Here is a 22,479-nt window from a genome sequence, read left to right as displayed (position 1 = left end):
TATTCACAGAGAACTGTAAAATGTATAGCCCTACATTTAACCTCATTTTTATGTTTCCATCTCTCTGTCCCCTCACAGTGAATGTCTGGAACCGGAATCGTCTTGCCACTGATCTGTGCGCTCCAGTCAGATCCAGCCATTCTTTGTTCCCTCCTGTTATGCTTTAGGCTCTTTATCTTAGATCTAAGAATTCCTAGTCTTGTTCTCTCTTACCCATTATATCTCATTAGTCAATGTATTGTCTTAGTAGTTTTTGCTCCTGCCAGTTCTATACCATTCTCAAAAGCCTAGATGACTCCTCTGCAGCCTTATTCCTGGAATATTTTAGAAGTCTCTTAATTTGTATCCCTGCTGTCCTCAAATCTGTCCTATGCATTGCTGTCAGATTAATCTTCCTAAAGCATTGCTTTTACCCAGACAATCTCCTGCTTAGGAACCTTCATTGGCCCCACTTTGCCTAAAGATTGAAATTTTGACTTTCCAGCCTGCTATTTGAGGTTCTCTCATAAATTTGTCCTAGTTTTTTCCTCCACTGGCCAGTAACAAAATGCTTTCATTTTTGTCAGGATGGTCCCAACATACTGAAAATATTTTTACATCGGCATATCCTTCTTCATTTCTGAGTGTTTTATGTCTTTTCTGCATTTTACTCTATGATGGCCTTCCTACTTTTGTTGTTTTGTCCACCTAAAGCTTAACGTACTTTTTTCCAACTTGCAGCTCTTGTCTTGCCCCCTCTGTGAAGTCTTTCTGCGGTGGTTCTACTGTGATTTCACCATCTTCTGAATTCCTGTTTTGCTTTATTGCTACTCACAAAGCACTTCCTGTTTAGTATTTTGTACTATTACTTGCTTTTGTTTTTTACTTGGGTCTAGGTCCTATGTTGCTGACTGGATTTTAAGTGTTAAGAAAGCAGGGACCATGTTACATTTCTTTGAATCTCTCTTAGCCATGTACAGTTCATTACAAATGCCCACTTATTTTTTTCACATAAATCTTAATTGGTTGCCTACACTCAAGCACCACTGATTAAAAAGTTAAACAAGAAAGGTATGGACTCAGCTTTCATGGACTTTATATTCTGGAAGAGAGAGAAAGATGCTCTACAGCTAATTTCATAATTACCTACTTAGTTATAGTTGAAGAATGTGGTTTGTCATTTTTCTTGACAATCAGAAAACCTAGAAAATTGCCTTCTTTTTTCCCCTCTGCTGTCATTGGTATTTATAATTTTTCTTACTTCACAAATAAATTTTGATAGGGTAAATTATTCTTGAAAGTGTAGGTCTTCAAATGGTCCAACTTAATTATTTTCTTCTAAATACACATAATGCTATATATATCTGGGTAAATTCAGTAGACAACATAATGGAAAGAATGATTAATAGGTGCCCGACATTAAAATAATTATAGTAAATTTTATGTCATTTATGTGATACGTAAACTCATGTGAAATAGTTAAAAGATAATGAAAATAATTCCAAAAGGAAGATTTTCTAAACTCAATTAGGAATTTTTAGTTAATATACTAAAGCTGTCTTCTGTAGGAGAATAAGATTAGATTAAGAGTAGATATGTTATGCTTAGATATGTTATTTTTTTGCTTCAGGTGTTTTTATCTAGTGGCTTGAACAATGTCATGTACTTCATAGGCATGATTTTTTGAGGTTGTAATAACCATAGAAAGTTAATGTTGAGGCCGGGCGCGGTGGCTCACGCCTGTAATCCCAGCACTTTGGGAGGCTGAGGTGGGTGGATCATGAGGTCAGGAGATGGAGACCATCCTGGCTAACACAGTGAAACCCCGTCTCTACTAAAAATACAAAAAATTAGCCGGGTGTAGTAATGGGCACCTGTAGTCCCAGCTGCTTGGGAGGCTGAGGCAGGAGAACGGCGTGAACCCGGGAGGCGGAGCTTGCAGTGAGCTGAGATTGCGCCACTGCACTCCAGCCTGGGCGACAGAGCGAGACTCTGCTCAAAAAAAAAAAAACAGAAAGTTAATGTTGAAAAAATGGCAAAATATACAGTGAAACTAAAAATTATTGTATTTGCAAATATAAAAACATAATTTACATAAATGTTATAGTTAGGAAAATTATGAATGTAAATATGCCTTCTGTATTCTCAGTCTTGTAATGCCATTCTTTGTCCAGTTGGAGATGAAGAGTGAAGTTGAGATGGGTGTTGAACCTATTTTAACAGCGTTAAAAAAATTAAGTATCGTTGATGTAAATATGAGAAGGGAAGAGAATATTTATCTCCATTAAGTGACATAAAAAACCATGGTAAGAATAAGAGGCAGTGGGTATGCCCTAAGTAGTAAAATCCCTGAATTCAGATGCGAATTATAAGCACAAGGACACTTGCCCCCTACATACTTACATGTATATTTTCTTTAGTCAAAGTGTAATTCAGAGTTCTTGAACTGCTGAATATGGCCTTTGTTTTTTCATTTCCCTTTAGCACACATATTAAAAAAAAAATAGGACACTTCTGCTGGACTGTGATTTTGATGGATATAGGTGGAATATTAAACCAAATGCTATGAAGATAAATTCAAATGTTTGCTCTCGGATTGTCTTTATTGTGTGACTTCCCTGCTTCTTACTATTAAAAAACAAATGTTTAGTAGTAAAGGTAAAATTACTTAAACATATTTGAGCACATTTTACTTGCTTCTGGTGGTTTACCAAGGACTTTAAGGCTTAGATTGTGAAAGGATGTATTAATACTGGTATTAAGAGTATATTTGTTTAGATTATTATGGACTTTAAATTTTATTTTAGACGTTCTCTCTGGCATCTTGTCATAAAAGTTATGTGTTGTTTTACTTCATTAGCAGTTTTAACATTTTTAAGTATCTGAGAAGAAAAACTTCTCTGCATTTTGAACAGGGTCTTTCATTGGTGGTTTTGTAACATGTTCTTCAGTTGTTGAGAGGTGTATATAGTACAGATACCCTGTTCTTAGAAAGTAATGGGTTTTTAAGTTGTAGAGTAGTAGGAAAAGTCTAATAGACTTAAATTATTTTAAAAACTTTGTTTTTAGAAATAGAAGTAAAAGAAAGCCTTTTGTAATCTTGCTATTTTTTTGTTCTTAGGTATGCCTTTTATTTAGCTTTTAGTAACTTGTAATTTAAGATCATAGTTATTAGGTGTATTTCTGCATTTTATATATCACTCCCAGATGCTACAGTATTAGTTTTTATCACTGCATATTTTATGAAATGTCAGCCTTCTGTTGGCTGTTCATGCAGCATTGTTAGTGATCAAAGACACAACATAAAGGAGAGGAATCTAAACAGTTGGCTTATCTTTGTCCTTCGTTGTGACAAAAATACTCTAAAATTACTTAATTATAAAAAGTCAAATAAAGGCATCATGTAACATGCAAAGAAATAAGCATCTTTGTGTTTTAGTGAAATAAAATCTCAGTGTTTAATATCAAGAAACATAAAGAGAATTAGTATCTAATTTTACAGTTTTCCTTGTTAAGGAATGAGGGTAATATGTCTTGTGTAATTTTGTAATACTTTGCTAAATGACAGTGCTGTGCCTAGGAAAAGCCACACAGTGTTTGACATCATAAGAGGTATAAGAAGTATAAACCCTTAATTTTGTTACACAAAATACATTCTAGAAAAGTGGTTATTAGCTTTAGTATGTACATTAAGTTGTATATGAATCAGTTTATTAAAATATTTTCTTGAATTGATCTACTTTGTATTTAAAAACTATTTCATAGATTTAAAGATCCTTTTTTTTTCTTTATTTCAGTGATATCGGTATCAAGATAAAAGTTTGGAATGGGAGAAAAATTCTCAAAGCCTGAAAGAAAATCTGTAAGAATAAAATTCTTGAATGATTTTGATGAGCTGTTGTGTATGCCCAACACAGCAGTTGGTTTAATCAATTTTATGTTTCGGGATGGTTTTATTAAAATGAGCTGCTGCTTTCGGTAAATCATTGAGAAAGATGCTGGCTTTATACATGTCTTTTTTGGTTGGGGGCAGGGCCTACAATTGCAGCCTTGTAAGTCAGTAAAATTGGAGACAGTTCCTGGCTGCCATGAAAGTCACTGTGTTTCTGTGTTGGTATGGGTTTTTGGAAAGACAGGTAGAACAAAGATTTAGACTACAAATGATTTTAGATAATTGTACTTTTATGGCTCTCTACAGGAAACTGCCATTTCTAGTAAAACATAATCATCAGCAGATAATAGGGATTTAAGTGTATCTTCAGTTTTTGTGTACAGTTGCTGTGTTAATGGAAGTTAATTGTTTTCCGATGGAAGAATTAAATCTTTGGAAAGTAGTTTGAAAGACATAGCCATTGGATATGAGTTAGAGGCCTCAACATTTTGTCCTGATATGCATTATACACTTACTATCCAAACTATGGTCTGTACATAGACAGTACTGGTGTTACCTGAGAGCTTCCTAGATACGCAGAATCTCAGGCCTAACCCCATACCTACTAAATCAGAATCTGTGTTTCATCAAAATTTCTAGGTCATTCATATGAAGATTAAACTCTGAGAAGCACTGCCATAATTCAGACCTCTCATTTTCTCTGTGTGTATGTGTGTTTTAATTGTGGGGTGCTCATGGTGGAGTTGGTTATCTGTAGTTCAAGAATTGGGAGAGGAAGTGGAAACTCACACCAGAGTTTTAGTGGGGGCCCAGGAGTAGACAGATAGTTAATTTAGAGCTCATAGGCTTTTGGTCTTTAAGCAATTGCAATTTGAATCAGTAGCTACTTTGTATATTATGTAGAAAGCTTCATGTCACCTTGGTAGTATTAACCAGGTGTTTTCTTTTGGCCATGGCAGTATCTTCTTATGTTCACAGATACTTAAGATGTTTTCTGCCAGTCATAGTGTAGTAAACATTTCCAAAGTGTGTTCTATGGTATATTTTTTCCAGGAGATGCTTGGAGTGTAAAGATCCTATGGTCATATAAATCCGGAAAGCACTGAATACTTTGTTTCCCATGAGAGAATCCCATTATATGTTGATGTATTAAAAGACCTGAGAACCTGGTGTAACTTAGTTCAGTTCAGTATTTCCCAAATTTACTTGACTATAGCATCCTTTTTTATTTTGAGAAAAAAAAATATTAATTTTTTTCCTTTAACATGTGCACAAACTGACTTCTTCCCACATTTGTTTATCTTACTCAAAATAATAGATATGGACAACTTCTGAAATTGTGATGTTTTGCCACATAAAACATACTTTCTAATATTGCTACACATAAATGGTACTGATAAGACTCTTGTGTACTGAAGGGGCTAAACATGCAGACATTTTTGAGGATTGGAGTAACTGAGAAGTCATTTAGAACAGGGGTCCCCAATCCCCTGGTCATGGCCTGGGACTGGTCCATGGCCTGTTAGGAATGGGGCCACACAGCAAGAGGTGAATGGTGAGTAGGATCAGCAGCAGCATTAGATTCTCATGGGTGTGCAAACCCTGTTATGAATTGTGTATGCGAGGGATCCGTGTTGCTCATTCCTTATGAGAATCTAATGCCTGATGATCTGAGGTGTAACAGTTTGATTTCAAAACCATCTCTCCCCAGCTCCCTCCCCATTCATGGAAAAACTGTCTTTCACAAAGCCAGTCCCTGGTGCCAAAAAGGTTGGTGACTGTTTAATTAGAAAGTGAGCATAGAACTTATCCCAATCAGATTTGATGGATGAATGAAAGGGAGAAAATTGACTGTTCTTAGTGTTTGCTGGAAAGAGGAAAACCATGAGCAATGGAATAAATTAAACATTTCGGTTGAATAAATGTTTACCAAATTGCGAATAAAGAATAGGCTTTGTACTTGGCCTTGGGCAAACAATAGTGAAAAATATACAGTCTGCCCTCTAGTTGCTTATTGGAGTGAGCATAGTACATTCTGATAAATGTACAAGAGCTAGAATCCAGAACATAGAATTTTCCTTATGGATTTGTTTAAAAAAAAAAAAAAAGCTGGCCAGAATACTATATCATGGAGTGCTAGAGACGGACACAACTGTAGTGATAGATGTCTCCGGTTAGGGGAAACAGAGGAAAGGACAGTTATGGGACAGAATTTCAAAAGGTAAGATTGGGAAGACCAAACAGCTTTAGAAGTCATAGAGCTTTTGCTACTCAAATTGCCCAGGTTTGGTTAGTTGAAGTGCATGACAGTCCTCCATCACATATTTCAGTGCTTCCTTAATTTCTGACAAAAGAAGTTGTTGCAGGATTATCTTTTACCTGTTCTGCCCCAGCTTTGGAAGCAGCCATTTCTCTGAGGAGCTCTGATTGTTTTTAGTGGGGAATAATATTAGCGAACAAGATCTTGGCACTAGTGTGTTGATTGCTACTGGGTCTTGGCTTTTAGGCCCTTTTAGAGGACAGAGGTAGGAAATATATAAGCCTTATGTATACACATGCATCTACATTTATACATATATACACAAATGCATATTGAAACATACATGGACACATACATCTGCATTTTTTTTTAATTTAGAGATACACCAGTTTCTCTAATTCTAATCCGTCCACGCAGGTTTCTTTCTTGCTTGCTTCTCATATTTATATGTCCGTCTTTCACAGTGAGAACCTTGGCTTCCAGCAGTATCAACACATTTACTTTTTTGTTCAACTAAATAATAGATCTAAAACAGTTTCAAGATTGGTTAATCATATAAGAAACAAACATACCAAAAAAAGTTTGAAATTTGTTTTAAGTTCTCCCTCCTTTTTGTACTAATTCCTGTGGGTATGTAACCAAATACAGTTCTCATAATTACTTAGTTCTTTCTTTATTATTCCTTGAGTGTGGTTATGATATTAATTTGAAATATAGTTCACTTGTATTAGTTTTCGTTCAGCTTTTGTGCTCCCTTTCTTTACATCCTTGTCGATTTAATTTTTTGAATATATAGGAAATTATTTACTTTTCCAAAAAATAAAACTGTACAAAAAGGTATACTCAGAAAATTGTCACTCCTTCCTCCCCATTCCACCCCATACTTTGTAGGAAACCAATTGTATTGTTTTCTGGGCTTTACTCATTTTTATAAAGATAACGCAGAGATATTTATGTTTTCTTATTTTTCTTGTTTTTACCTAAAAAGTAGCGTATATGTTCTTTTGCAGTTCACTTTTTTCATATATCAGTATCTCTTGGAAATTACCTCATATAAGTTTGTAGAGATTTTCCTCATTCGTTTTTGCAGGTGCTTACTACTTTGTGTGTGCCGTAGTTTATTCAACCAATCTCTTATGCTTGCGCATTTAAGTAGTTTCCACTATTTTACAATTACAAATATGCTGCAATGATACTTATTTTCATAGTTTTACAGGTGTATCTTCACGGCAAATTCCTAGAAATGGGATTGCTGGTTGAAGGGGCAAATACTAAGCCCGGTGCAGTGGCTTGCCCCTGTAATCCCAGCTACTTGAGAGGATCCCCTGAGCCCAGGAGTTCAAGGCTGCAGTGAGCTATTATACTCCAATCTGGGTGACAGAGTGAGACTTTGTTGCTGACAACAACAGCGAAAAGGTTCAAAGGGCAAATACTTACATAGTTTTATTAGAATATTGCCCAGTTCCCTGCATGGGGGCTGTAACATTTTGCCTTCCCTGCTGCAGTATATGAGAGTGCCTGCTTCCCTACAGCCTTGCAAACAGAGTGCATGGTGAAACTTGCATTTTTGCCAAGTGATAGGTGAGAAATGGAATTTTGGGTACATTTAATTTGCATTCATCTTTTAGGTGCAGAGTTGAATGTCTTTTCATATGTTTAAGAGCCACTTTCCATAGGATATTTGGGCTTTCCCCCCTCAGTTTTAGGAGTTCTTTGTAGGGATATTAGGCATTTATCCTGTGATATATGTTGCAAATGTTTCCATTCAGTTCGTTACCTGTTTTTTGATGTTGCTTCTGATGTATTTTTGTCCTGCAAAATTTTATGTCTGTACTTCAGTTCTATTGAGAAAGCCTTTTCTTTTATGAATGCTTAGTTTATAGGAGGAATCCCTCTCTCCTGCTCCCTGCACTTTTAAAAAGTACTTGTAGCTTTCTTACGATTAGATCTCTGATCTATTTGCAGTTTATTTTTATGTATGATGTGAGAAACGTTGAATTTTATCTTTTTTTCTCGTCTATTGTTTAAAATGACTATAACTGTGCTAATGATTTGTTATATTGCCTTTACAGATACTAGATTTCTATCTGTAGTGGAATTTATTTCTGGATTTTCTGTTCATTTGCACTGTTCTGCCTGTTCAATGTAGCAGTCCTACACTGTTTTCATTATAGCAGCTTTATAGTACCTTTTAATGCCTGTAGTATGTGTTAATGAGATAGTCCCCTCATATCTATTTATTTTCAGTGTTTCCCAGTTTTTCTTGAACTTTTTCCATTTGAACTTCAGTATCAACTTGTCTAACTCCATAAAAAGCTTTATGATTTCTAAGTTTGTGACCTATTAATGTTGAGATGTTCTAACCAAGGACAGGGTATTTCTTTTCAGTTGTACAGTCCTACTTTTCTATGTTTTAAGAATGTTTATTTTTCTTTATGTAGGTTTTGAACATTTCTGTTTATTCCTAAATATTTTACTTTTTAAAATTACTATTAAAAAGGGGCTTTCTGAAAAAAGTTCCGTTCCAAGATGGCGAATAGGAACAGCTCCGGTCTGCAGCTCCCAGTGTGATCAATGCAGAAGATGGGTGATATCTGCATTTCCAACTGAGGTACCTGGTTCATCTCATTGGGACTGGTTGGACAGTGGGTGCAGCCCATGGAGGGTGAGCTGAAGCAAGGCGGGGCATCGCCTCAACTGGAAAGTGCAAGGGGTCGAGGATTTCCCTTTCTTAGCCAAGGGAAGCCGTGACAGACTATACCTGGAAAAACGGGACACTCCCACCCAAATACTGTGCTTTTCCCACGGCCTTAGCAACCAGCAGACCAGGAGATTCTCTCCCATTCCTGGCTCAGCAGGTCCCACGCCCATGGAGCCTTGGTCACTGCTAGCACTGCACAGCAGTCTGAGATCTAACGAGGCTGCAGCCTGGCTGGGGGAGGGGCGTCCACCATTGCTGAGGCTTAAGTAGGAAAACAAAGCAGCCGGGAAGCTTGAACTGGGTGGAGCCCACTGCAGCTCAGCAAGGTCTACTGCCTGTATAGACTCCACCTCTGTGGGGAGGGCATAGCTGAAGAAAAGGCAGCAGAAACTTCTGCAGACTTAAACGTCCCTGTCTGACAGCTCTGAAGAGAGCAGTGGTTCTCCCAGCACAGCGTTTAAGCTCTGAGAATGGACAGACTGCCTACTCAAGTGGGTCCCTGACCCCCATGTAGCCTAACTGGGAGACATCTCCCAGTATGGGCCGACAGACACCTCATACAGGTGGGTGCCCCTCTGGGATGAAGCTTCCAGGGGAAGGATCAGGCAGCAATATTTGCTGTTCTGCAGCCTCCGCTGGTGATACGCAGGCAAACAGGGTCTGGAGTGGACCTCCAGCAAACTCCAACAGACCTGCAGCTAAGGGACCTGACTGTTAGAAGGAAAACTAACAAACAGAGAGGAATAGCATCGACACCAACAAAAAGGACATCTACACCAAAACCCCATCTGCAGGTCACCAACATCAAAGACCAAAGGTAGATAAAACCACAAAGATGGGGAGAAACCAGAGCAGAAAAGCTGAAAGTTCTAAAAACTGGAGCGCCTGTTCTCCTCCAAAACATCACAGCTCTTTGCCAGCAACAGAATAAAGCTGTACGGAGGAAGACTTTGATGAGTTGACAGAAGTAGGCTTCAGAAGGTCAGTAATGACAAACTTCTTTGAGCTAAAGGAGCATGTTCTAACACATCGCAAGGAAGCTAAAAACCTTGAAAAAAGGTTAGACGAATGGCTAACTAGAATAAACAGCGTAGAGAAGACCTTAAATGACCTGATAGAGCTGAAAACCATGGCACGAGAACTTCGTGATGCATGCACAAGCTTCGGTAGCCGATTTGATCAAGTGGAAGAAAGGGTATCAGTGATTAAAGATCAAATTAGTGAAATAAAGCAAAAAGACAAGTTTAGAGAAAAAAAGAGTAAAAAGAAGCAAATGAAGCCCCCAAGAAATATGGGACTGTCTGCAAAGACCAAATCTATGTTTGATTGGTGTACCTGAAGCTGACGTGTAGAATGGACCCAAGTTGTAAAGCAGTCTTCAGGATGTTATCCAGGAGAACTTCCCCAACCTAGCAAGGCAGGCCAACAATCAAATTCAGGAAATACAGAGAACACCACAAAGATACTCCTTGGAAAAATTCTCGAGAAGAGCAACCCCAAGACGCATAATTGTCAGATTCATCAAGGTTGAAATGAAGGAAAAAATATTAAGGGCAGTCAGACAGAAACGTCAAGTTACCCACAAAGGGAAGCCTATCAGACTAACAGCAGATCTCTAGGCAGAAACCCTACAAGCCAGAAGAGAGCGGGAGCCAATATTCAACATTCTTAAAGAATTTTCAACCCAGAATTTCATATCCAGCCAAACTAAGCTTCATAAGTGAAGGAGAAATAAAATCCTTCACAACTAAGTGCTGAGAGATTTTGTCACCACCAGGCCTGCCTTACAAGAGCTCCTGAAGGAAGTAGTAAACATGGAAAGAAACAGCGGTACGAGCCACTGCAAAAACCTGCCAAATTGTAAAAACCATCAATGCTATGAAGAAACTGCATCAATTAATGGGCAAAATAACCACTGAACATCATAATGACAGGATCAAATTCACACATAACAATATTAACCTTAAATGTAAATGGGCTAAATGCCCCAATTAAAAGACACAGACTGGCAAATTGGATAAAGAGTCAAGAACCCATCACTGGACTGTATTCAGGAGACCCCTCTCACATGCAGAGACACACATAGGCTAAAAATAATGGGATGGAGGAAGACCTACCAAGCAAATGGAAGGCAAAAAAAGGCAGGGGTTGCAATCCTAGTCTCTGATAAAACAGACTATAAACCAATAAAGATCCAAAGAGACAAAGAAGGCCATTACATAATGGTAAAGGGATCAATTCAACAAGAAGAGCTAACTATCCTAAATATATATGCACCCAATACAGGAGCACCCAGTTTCAAAAAGCAAGTCCTTAGAGACCTACAGAGACTTAGACATCCACACAATCATAATGGGAGACTTTAACATTCCACTGTCAATATTAGACAGATCAACAAGACAGAAGGTTAACAAAGATATCCAGGACTAGAACTCAGCTCTGCACCAATTGGACCTAATAGACATCTACAGAAGTCTCCACCCCAACTCAACAAAATATATATTCTTCTAAGCGCCACATTGCACTTATTCTAAAATTGACCACATAATTGGAAGTAAAGCACTCCTCAGCAAATGTAAAAGAACGTAAATCACAACAAACTGTCTCTCAGACCACAGTGCAATCAAATTAGAACTCAGGATTAAGAAACTCACTCAAAACCGCACAACTACATGGAAACTGAACAGTTTGCTCCTAAGTGACTACTGGGTAAATAATGAAATGAAGGCAGAAATAAAGATGTTCTTTGAAACCAATGAGAACAAAGACACAACGTACGAGAATCTCTGGGACACATTTAAAGCAGTGTGTAGAGGGAAATTTATAGCTCTAAATGCCCACAAGAGAAAGCAGGAAAGATCTGAAATCGACATGCTGACATCACAATTAAAAGAACTAGAGAAGCAAGAGCAAACAAATTCAAAAGCTACCAGAAGGCAAGAAATAACTAAGATCAGAGAAGAACTGAAGGAGATAGAGACACAAAAAACACTTCAAAAAATTCAATGAATCCAGGAGATGGTTTTTTGAAAAGATCAACAAAATTGATAGACCGCTACCAAGACTAATAAAGAAGAAAAGCGAGAAGAATCAAATAGACACAGTCAAAAGTGATAAAGGGGATATTATCACTGATCCCAAGAAATACAAACTACCATCAGAGAATACTATAAATACCTCTACGCAAAGCAACTAGAAAATCTAGAAGAAATGGATAAATTCCTGGACACATACAGCCTCCTAAGACCAAATGAGGAAGAAGTTGAATCTCTGAATAGAACAATAACAGGCTCTGAAATTGAGGCAATAATTAATAGACTACCACCAAAAAAAAGTCCAGGACCAGACGGATTCACAGCCGAATTCTACCAGAGGCACAAAGAGGAGCTGGTACCATTCCTTCTGAAAGTATTCCAATCAATAGAAAAGAGGGAATCCTCCCTAACTCATTTTACGAGGCCGGCATCATTCTGTTACCAATGCCTGGCAGAGACATAGCAAAAAAAAATAGAATTTTAGACCAATATCCCTGATGATCATCGATGCAAAAATCCTCAGTAAAATACTGGCAAACCGAATCCAGCAGCATATCAAAAAGTTTATCCACCACTATCGGGTCAGCTTCATCCCTGGGATGCAAGGCTGGTTCAACATACACAAGTCAATAAAAGTAATTCATCACATAAACAGAACTAACAACAAAAACCACATGATTATCTCAATAGATGCAGAAAAAGCCTTAAACAGAATTCAATAGCCCTTCATGCTAAAAACTCTCAATAAACTAGGTATTGATGGAACGTATCTCAAAATAATAAGAGGTATTTATGACAGACTCACAGCCAATATCATATTGAATGGGCAAAAACTGGAAGCATTCCCTTTGAAAACCGGTAGAAGACAAGGATGCCATCTCTCACCACTCCTATTCAACATAGTGTTGGAAATTCTGGCCAGGACAATCAGGCAAGAGAAAGAAATAAAGGGTATTCAGTTAGGAAAAGAGGAAGTCAAATTGTCCCTGTTTGCAGATGACATGATTGTATATTTAGAATACCCCATCATCTCGGCCCAAAATCTCCTTAAGCTGATAAGCAACTTCAGCAAAGTCTCAGGATACAAAATCAATGTGCAAAAGTCACAGGCATTCCTATACACCACTAACAGACAAACAGAGAGCCAAATCATGAGTGAACTCCCATTCACAATTCCTACCAAGGGAATAAAATACCTAGGAATCCAACTTACAAGGGATGTGAAGGACCTCTTCAAGGAGAACTACAAACCACTGCTCAACAAAATAAAAGAGGACAGAAACAAATGGAGGAACATTCTATGCTCATGGATAAGAGGAATCAATATTATGAAAATGGTCATACTGCCCAAGGTAATTTATAGATTCAATACCATCCCCATCAAGCTACCAATGACTTTCTTCACAGAATTGGCAGAAACTACTTTAAAGTTCATATGGAACCAAAAAAGAGCCCACATCGCCAAGTCAGTCCTAAGCCAAAAGAACAAAGCTGGAGGCATCATGCTACCTGACTTCAAACTATACTACAAGGCTACAGTAACCAAAACAGCATGGTACTGGTACCACAACAGAGACGTAGATCAATGGAACATAACAGAGGCCTCAGAAATAACACTACTTATCTACAACCATCTGATCTTTGACAAACCTGACAAAAACAAGAAATGGGGATAGGATTCTTTATTTAATAAATGGTGCTGAGAAATCTGACTAGCCATATGTGTAAAGCTGAAACTGGATCCCTTCCTTACCCCTCACACAAAAGTTAATTGAAGATTGATTAAACAGTTGAATGTTAGACCGAAAACCATAAAAACTCTAAAAAAAAACCTAGGGAATACCATTCAGGACATAGGTATGGTCAAGGACTTCATGACTGAAACACCAAAAGCAATGGCAACAAAAGCCAGAATTGACAAATGGGATCTAATTAAACTAAAGAGTTTCTGCATGGCAAAAGAAACTACCATCAGAGTGAACAGGCAACCTACAGAATGAGAGAAAATTTTTGCATTCCACCCATCTGACAAAGAGCTAATATCCAGAATCTACAAAGAACTTAAACAAATTTACAAGAGAAAACCAAACAACCCCATCAAAAAGTGGGCAAAGGATATGAACAGACACTTCTGAAAAGAAGACATTTATGCAGCCAACAGAAACATGAAAAAATACTCATCATCACTGGTCATCAGAGAAATGCAAGTCAAAACCACAGTGAGATACCATCTCATGCCAGTTAGAATGGCGATCATTTAAAAGTCAGGAAACAACAGATGCTGGAGAGGATGTGGAGAAATAGGAACGCTTTTACAGTGTTGATGGGAGTATAAATTAGTTCAACCATTGCGGAAGGCAGTGTGGCAATTCCTTAAGGATCTAAAACTAGAAATACCATTTGACCCAGCAATCTCATTACTGGGTATATACGCAAAGGATTGTAAATCATGCTACTATAAAGAAACATAGACACGTATGTTTATTGCGGCACTGTTCACAATAGCAAAGACTTGGAACCAACCCAAATGTCCATCAATGATAGACTGGATTAAGAAAATGTGGCCCATATACACCATGGAATACTATGCAGCCATAAACAATGATGAGTTCATGTCCTTTGCTGGGACATGGATGAAGCTGGAAACCATCATTCTCAAGAAACTATCACAAGGACAGAAAACCAAACACTGCATGTTCTCACTCATAGGTGGGAATTGAACAATGAGAACACTTAGACACAGGAAGGGGAACATCACGCACCAGGGTCTGTTGTGGGGTGGGGGTTGGGGGATGGATATCATTAGGAGAAATATGTAATGTAAATGACTTGTTGATGGGTGCAGCAAACCAACATGGCACATGTATGCCTATGTAACAAACTTGCACATTGTGCACATGTACCCTAGAACTTAAAGTATAATAAAAAAAAAAAAGAAGAAAAAAACGGGGGCTTTGTCATCCCTTACGTATTCTAATTGTTACTTGCATATAGAAGTGTGACTTTTTTTTCGTGTTCATTTTGTATCCTGCTACCTTACTGAATTCTTTTGTTTCTTGAGTTTTATTTTCAGTTTTCTAGGATTTCCCAGGTATTCCCTCAGGTCATCTGAAAATAGTTTTATTTCTTCTTTTCTAGTTCTTCTATGTATAATTATTTTCTCTACTAGTTTTTTTTTTTTTTTTTTTTTTTTTTTTTTAGATAGCGTGTCACTCTTAACACCCAGGCTTGAGTGAAATGGTGCGATCTTGGCTCACTGCTACCTCCACCTCCCAGGTTCAAGGTATTCTCCTGCCTCAGCCTCCCGAGTAGCTGGGATTACAGGCGCATTCCACCACGCCTGACTAATTTTTGTATTTTTTAAGTAGAGATGGGGTTTCTCTATGTTGGCCAGGCTGGTCTTGAACTCCTGACCTCCAGTGACCCACCTGCCTCGGCCTCCAAAATGCTGGGGTTACAGGTGTGAGCCACCGCGCCTAGCCTCTACTCGTTTTATTTCTTCTTTTCAATTCTTTTTTTTTTTTTTTTTTTTTTGAGACAGTGTCTCAGTCTGTCACCCAGGCTGGAGTACAGTGGCACAATCATGGCATACTGTAGCCTAGACCCCTTGGGCTCAAGTGATTCTCCCATCTCAGCCTTCCAAGTAGCTGGGACTACAGGCACACACCACCACACCCAGCTAATTTTTTTTATTTTTCGTAGATAAGGCGTTTCATCATGTTACCCAGGCTGGTCTCCAACTACTGCACTCAAGCAGTCTACTCGCTTGGCCTCCCAGTGTGCTAGGATTAGGGGTGAGCCACTGTGCCCTGCCTTCTTTTCAATTCTTATTTCTTAATATTTTCAGTGTTCTCTAGCCTAATTTCATCAACAAATATATTCAGAATAGAGTAGTATTGGGCATCCTTGCATTGTTCCTGAAGTTAGTGTGGATGAATAATGTTTAGTGAGAACAATCAATGGTAGAAAAGATAGAACTACTTGAGATAATGCGTTATTCTTAGCATTTTATAGGCATTATAACATAGAATCCTCCATAATATTTCACTTTCTTTTTACAGGCAGCTTTTTTGAAGGACTTATCTCTACTTTGCTACCTTTTCATCTTCGTTTTCTCATCTCCCATTGTTAGTCCTTATAGGATAGCACTCCACTCTGGTTTCTCAGTTGTCCAAACAGGTACCAACTAAAGTTGCTATTGAGACTTCCAAGTTGCTAATTCTAATGGATCTTTTTTCCCCCCATCTTCATCTTGCTTTTCCTCTTAATATCATTCAGCATTGCTGATCATGCCTTCATCTAAGTATACTTTTCCTTCTTGGCTTCTGTAAACATCACATTCTTCAGGTTATTTCTTCTTAGTCTTCTCCATTAGTTCTTCCTTCTCTGCTTGACTTCTAACATCAGCATGTTTTAGGCCTCTTCTTTTAAAATTCCATTCTCTCTTCTTTTAAACTCTATTTGTTCTAGATCTTTAAACACATTTGAGGCTTAAAGTATCATCTGTATTACATTTATTCTAAGAGTGACATCTCTAGTCAACACTTGTCTTCTGAGATCAGGATTTATGTCTGCCCATCTGCTATCCATTTTCACTTTGAGATGTCAAAGTCACTTTACAATATAAGTTCTAATCCCTCCCCAGACACCTCCCTTTTTTAGTATCATCATATAACCCACTGCATAAGCTAGAAATTTAAGATTTCATTTTTGATTTTTCTTTTTTCATTCATCATCTTTATTCACTTCATTATCAAATTCTGTTGAACTTCACTCACCATGCCCTCCAGTTTTCTCTAGTTTTATTGACTGATTGATTGAGATGGAGCTTTGCTCTTGTTGCCCAGGCTGGAGTGCAATGGCATGGTCTCGGCTCACTGCAACCTCTGCCTCCCAGGTTCAAGCGAGTCTCCTACCTCAGCCTCCTAAATAGCTGGGATTACACGCACCCGCCACCTCGCCCGGCTAATTTTTGTACTTTTAGTAGACATGGGGTTTCACCATTTTGTCCAGGCTGGTCTCGAACTTGTAACCTCAGGTGATCCACTTACCTCAGCCTCCCAAAGTGCTGCGATTACAGGTGTGAGCCTCCATGTCCGGCCCAATTTTCTCTAGTTTAAAGGAGAGACTTTTCTGCTAGAAGAAACATCATGATTTATGTGTCTGTATATATTCTACCAATTATAGTCATCTTTACATAGAGACATATCAGTAAGATTAGAAGTAACCTTAAACTATCTTGTTAAAGATACTGATTGCAAGAATAAGGAATTTGGGTGGTCGCTGAGTGCTTATTAGTAAGAGATCAGATTACTTTTGCAGCACTTAATGAGATTGAAAAAGTGGGAAGAGGCTGGGCGCGGTGGCTCATGCCTGTAATCCCAGCACTTTGAGAGGGTGAGGCGGGCAGATTGCTTGAGTTTGAGACTAGCCTGCAGTGACTAGATTGCAGGAGTTTGAGACTAGCCTGGTCAACATGGTGAAACCCTGTTTCTACAATGCATACAAAAAAATTAGTCATGCATGGTGGAGCATGCCTGTAGTCCCAGCTACTTGGAGTCTGAGGTGAGAGGATCACCTGAGCCTGGGAGGTTGAGGCTGCAGTGAACCATAATCACGCCACTGCTCTCCAGCCTGGGCCACAGAATGAGACTCTGCCTCAAAAAGCAAAAGTGGGAAGAGATGCCAGATGAGATGACTAGTTAGGAAGCTAGCAGTTTTAGCAGCTTAGTCAAGAGATATTAAATGCTTATATTTGGATATGATATTGGAAAATGAAAGACAAATTTGAGAGATACTGTAATGTTATTTGATAAAAACGGCAACAGCTTGAATCTGAATGTACAGAAGAGAGAATTACTGAAGACTCACAAGATTTCCCCACAAGATGACATATGTAGAGTAAAGGTTTTGGAGAAAGGTAATGAGTTGTTTGTTTGAGATACTGAGTATAAGGTGCTGGTATGGAATGTCAGGTGGAGACATTTAGGGAATGATTGGAAGTGGTGAGTGGGTTTCTTCTTCGGTCCTAGTTTCCTCTGATAGTATACTGACTATCCAAGGCTGTGTTGAGAAGTCCTTTTAGGCTGTGTATAGGCAACTGGCAACCTCTCTCTTGGGTGTTGTGTCTTTGCCAGCCGTGGTATGGGTCTTGGGATCCAGGCCAGAACTATAGATAAAAACTCGGGAAACTTCCTCAGAGGATGATAGTTGAAGGCATGAAATTTGAATGGGACTATGAAACTTCTTCCCCAAACCCCCCAAAAAGATAAGGTGAGAAAGCAAGTAGCCAAAGATAGAGCTTGGAGAACCCCTATGTGTTAATAAAGTGGTGACATTAGGAAAAGAGTCAGAAGCTGACAGGTCAGGTCGGTGGTTAGAAAGAAAAATTATAGAAACGACAGGAAGAAAATTTAAGGAAAGAGGTCCTGGTTATTAGGGCTACAGTGTAATCGAGTATAAAGGCTTGGGGAAGGACATTCATCACATTTGAACCATTCAGAGAACATTTTTCTTAATTCTAAAAGGGCAGGAGTTGTATAACAAAGAGTTTGTACTCTTAAGATAATGTTAAAAACAGATGTCCCATTACAGAAAGTGAGGATAGTTTTTGACCAGTTAAGTAAGCAGCTAATACTAGTATTTAGCTAGACTTTGAAAACGTTCATAAAATGTGAAATAAGTAAATGATAATTTCAAAAATCCACCTTGGATTGGAAGCAATTAGGGATAGGAAATGAAAAGTATGGTAATTGGGCCCTTTTGAATGGAATGGTGTACATAAACATGGGAATCTTCTGGAAGCATGTCATAAAACATTACAGATTTCCAGATGATTCTGAGATCTAGGAAGCAAAATACTGGTTGAATAAGTGTAGGAATACCACTGGAGGCTGCAGAGCTGGGTGGGGAGTTGGCAAAGTACTCTCACTTTTGGCAGCTACAAAGTGATACTCTTAAGTAAATTGGGCTGGTTTGCTAAGAATAATGATTTGTGACTGGTTTATGCTGATTTAGGAAAGAAACAGGATATATTGGATATATTTTAGAATCCCCCTGCTTCTCAACCCCCCATGATCTGGCCAAAATGGCAACTAAAAGTTTATTGTAATTACAGAAGCAATTTGGTATAGGAGTAGAAAGCGATGAAAATACAACAGATCTTCTGAGAAGGGAGAAAGAAATATTATTTCCACTCTTGTCAAACGTTAGCATTTAATACATTGTGTAATTCTAATTTTGTGACTCTTAATGAAGAGTTAACCCAACTGAAGAAGACAAATGAAAAGGAAAGGAATAATCATGAATATTAGGGAAAGTAGACATACTAAATGAAAATCAGGAACCTAATTTTTACGTATATAGTCACCAAAGTTTCTGAATTATCTTACTAAACCTAATAAAGTGCCTATAGATCCTCTTGGGTATCCTAAAGTGACGATCATGTCAGAAAATATGGCAATTTTTCCCCCCTTTTTACTCATTATGTATTTTGTTTCTTTTTTTCATCTTACTGTGCTATCTTGAAGTTTTATTACAGTTGAATAAAAGTGATGATAATGGGCATCTGTGTCTTACTCTTTTTTTGTTGTTTTTGAGACAGAGTCTCTCGCTCTGTTGTCTGGGCTGGAGTGCAGTGGCAAGAACTCGGCTCACCACAACCTCCACCTCCCAGGTTCAAGCGATCCTCTTGCCTCAGCCCCCCTAGTATCTGGGATTACAGGCACGTGCCACCATGCCTGGTTAATTTTTGTATTTTTAGTAGAGACGGGGTTTCGCCATGTTGGCCAGGCTGGTTTTCAACTGATTAAAGGGCAGTGCTTCTAATGTGTCACCATTGTGTATTATGTTTCCTGTAGAATTTTGGAAAGATACGTTTATTTCCCTTGATCACATTAAGGTGGTTTTCTTCTAGTTCTAGTAAAAAGGTTTTTTTTCAGTTTAAAAAATCATGGGTGGTGTTGAATGTCAGAATAGTTTTTCTGAATCCATTGAAATGATGCTGTAGTTTTGCTCCTAATGGGTTGCCTAAAATGCAGTGTTTTAATAACAGAAAACCTCTAGTAAACTTCAGAAACAAGGAGGACTGTTAATCCTGTTCTTCAACAAGTGAGCAGTTATTTTTCTTTTTGATTACCATAGGTTCTATTCTGGATACTGTAGCCTATGTTGTGTGTTTGTGTGTTTTTTGGGGGGGTATGGGGGGGCAGGGAATTGCATTTCTTCAGAAGTCAGCAAGAATGATGCTGAATAGGGGACTAAAAGGGCCCATTATGAATTTGCAAATGTACTGAAGCTTTTTTTTTTCTTTAAGCTCAACCTTGGTTTGTTTCCTTCATAATCTCTGATAACTGTAGGTTTCAAATACAAAAAGAAAAAAAATTTATAGTTAGATCCAGGTGTATTAAGTTACCAGAATGAGGAGAGAAAGATTGCTAATTTGGATTCAAATTTATGTTGAGTTGGAAGTAAAAGCTGGAGGGAGACTGCAAGCTACCACAGGTCATTATATAAAGCTCTAAAAAGGATTTTATTCCAATTTTATTCACTACTATATAAGGATATTTTTGTTAATTTTTTTGCAGTACACACTAGATATTATTGAGAAAATATTTTAAACTGCAGTTTGTATTGATGGATTGTATTATGTTCATCTAATACTAACTTTAAATTTCTTGTACATAATGAAGGTTTAACAATTACTTTTGGTAAATAGTCATCTGACTTTTTAGATCATTTTTCTTCTATGAGATATTATCTGCATATTACTTTCAAAGGAGATATTCTGGAAAATCACTGATTTTAATCTAATAGTTAACAGCAGATAACTATATCTGGTTAGTTTAAACCATGACTAATTATTCTCTTTGGTAAAATTGAACTAATTATTATAAAGGAATTTGATTAAGCCATTTCTTATCAGTTTTTTCCTCTTATTATGTTGCAAGACCTATCTTGAGCTGGGATTTTCTGTTTTATCTGAAGCTGTTGGTGTGTATCAGGATCGTTTTTTGGGAGTTTTGATATTATTTACTGGCTTTTGGTTATTTTTTGTTGTTGTTTTTCAGTATAGAAATGACCTCTTTGTCAAAGTGTGTATTTTGATCCTAACAAAACAATTTTAAAAACCCATGAACTGAACCTTGTAAAGGTTTAATATTATGAAATGCTATATTTAAGTTTTCTTTCCTGAAGGATATTCTCTCATATTTAATTATACTGAATTAAGCATTTCTTATGCTGCTAATTTTTATTTGTATATTCTAAAAATTGTTATAAAAAGTCACCAGTATCATTATTACTTTTCTTTTGCATTATCATTAGTTACACTATTCTTGCTTTATATGTATTACAGATAGCCAAAGGTTTGAGTAAAAGAAAATAGAAATACTTTCCTTTTTTGGACAGGGTTTCACTCTGTTGCCCAGACTGGAGTGCAGTGCAATCACCGCTTACTGCAGCCTCACGTTCCTGGGTTCAAGCAATCCTCCCAATCCTCCCAGCAGCCTCCTGAATAGCTGGAACCACAGGCGCATGCCACCATGGATGGCTAATTTTTTAATTTTTTTGTGGAGCTGGTGTCACTCTATGTTGCCCAGGCTGGCCTTGAAGTCCCTGGGCTCAAGCAATTCTCCCTCCTTGGCTTCCCAACGTGCCTGAGATCACAGGCATGAGCCACTGTATGCAGCCCTAAAATACTTGTGGTGAAAATATTTTTGGTAAAAATTAGACTCCAGCCTGGGCAACAAAGCGAGACTTGGTCCCCCCCTGCCCCCACCCCGAGAATAAAAGCCAGAATAAAAGAATGGCTTTTATTCTGGGGGCTGCTAGTTGGCTATTTTTGTGGTTGTTTCTTGATCATATGCTAAACAAGCAGTGGGCTATTCATGAGTTTTCCGGGAAAGGGGTGGGGAATTCCGGAACTGAGAGTTCCTCCCCCTTTTAATCATATAGGGTAGATTCCAGATGTTGCCATGTCATTTGTAAACTGTCATGGCACTGCTGAGAGTGTCTTTTACCATGCTAATGTATAAGAACCTTAAGGATGACCAGAGGTTGCTTTGGTTGCCATCTTGGTTTTTGTATATTCTTCTGGCTGCTTTACGCATCTCATTTTACCAGTGGGGTCTTTGTGATTTGTACCTTGTAAAACCAGTTCTGCCGAACTCCTGTCTCATCATGAGAGAATCACTTGAGCCAAGGAGGTTGAGGCTGCAGTGAGCTGTGATCATATCACCACACTCCAGCCTGGGTGACAGAGCAAGACCCTGTCACAAAACAAAACAAAACAAAACAACAAAACACTTAAGAATCTCTTTGGAACTCTTCCTGTTTGCGCCTATTTTCTTTAGGGAGAGGATAGAGATAGTCCACGGATCTGAATTTTCTAGGGAAGTTTGCTATTATTTAATGTTAGTATGCTAATTTGGTACTTGAAGACTTACTTAGGCATTTGTCTGTGTTCATTCCACATTCATACTAGTGAGGCTCAGGATGTATTTTGGTTCCGTCTGGCCAACCTGCACACTGGCTTTAAGGATTTAAGTGAGGAATGCCATTAAAAAATCTGATTCTCGGCCGGGCGTGGTGGCTCACGCCTGTAATCCCAGCA

General features: G+C 38.1%; 1 protein-coding gene across 5 annotated transcripts in view; it reads left to right on the top strand.

Moving 5' to 3' along the window:
• The window catches only part of TBC1D5 (TBC1 domain family member 5), a 581,319-nt gene that overhangs the window by 111,866 nt on the left and 446,974 nt on the right, over nt 1-22,479 (top strand). For 3 of the 5 annotated variants that reach the window (XM_030816874.1, XM_030816879.1, XM_030816876.1), the window contains one exon: nt 3,777-3,841. The exons of the other annotated variants lie outside the window; for them this stretch is intronic. The gene's annotated coding sequence lies outside the window, so the exon portion shown is untranslated. The remainder of the gene's footprint in view (nt 1-3,776; nt 3,842-22,479) is intronic. 5 annotated transcript variants of the gene reach the window in all.

Source organism: Nomascus leucogenys, chromosome 8, assembly GCF_006542625.1.
Source record: "Nomascus leucogenys isolate Asia chromosome 8, Asia_NLE_v1, whole genome shotgun sequence".
Lineage (NCBI taxonomy): Eukaryota > Metazoa > Chordata > Mammalia > Primates > Hylobatidae > Nomascus > Nomascus leucogenys.
This window is presented reverse-complemented; position numbering and strand designations above follow the sequence as displayed.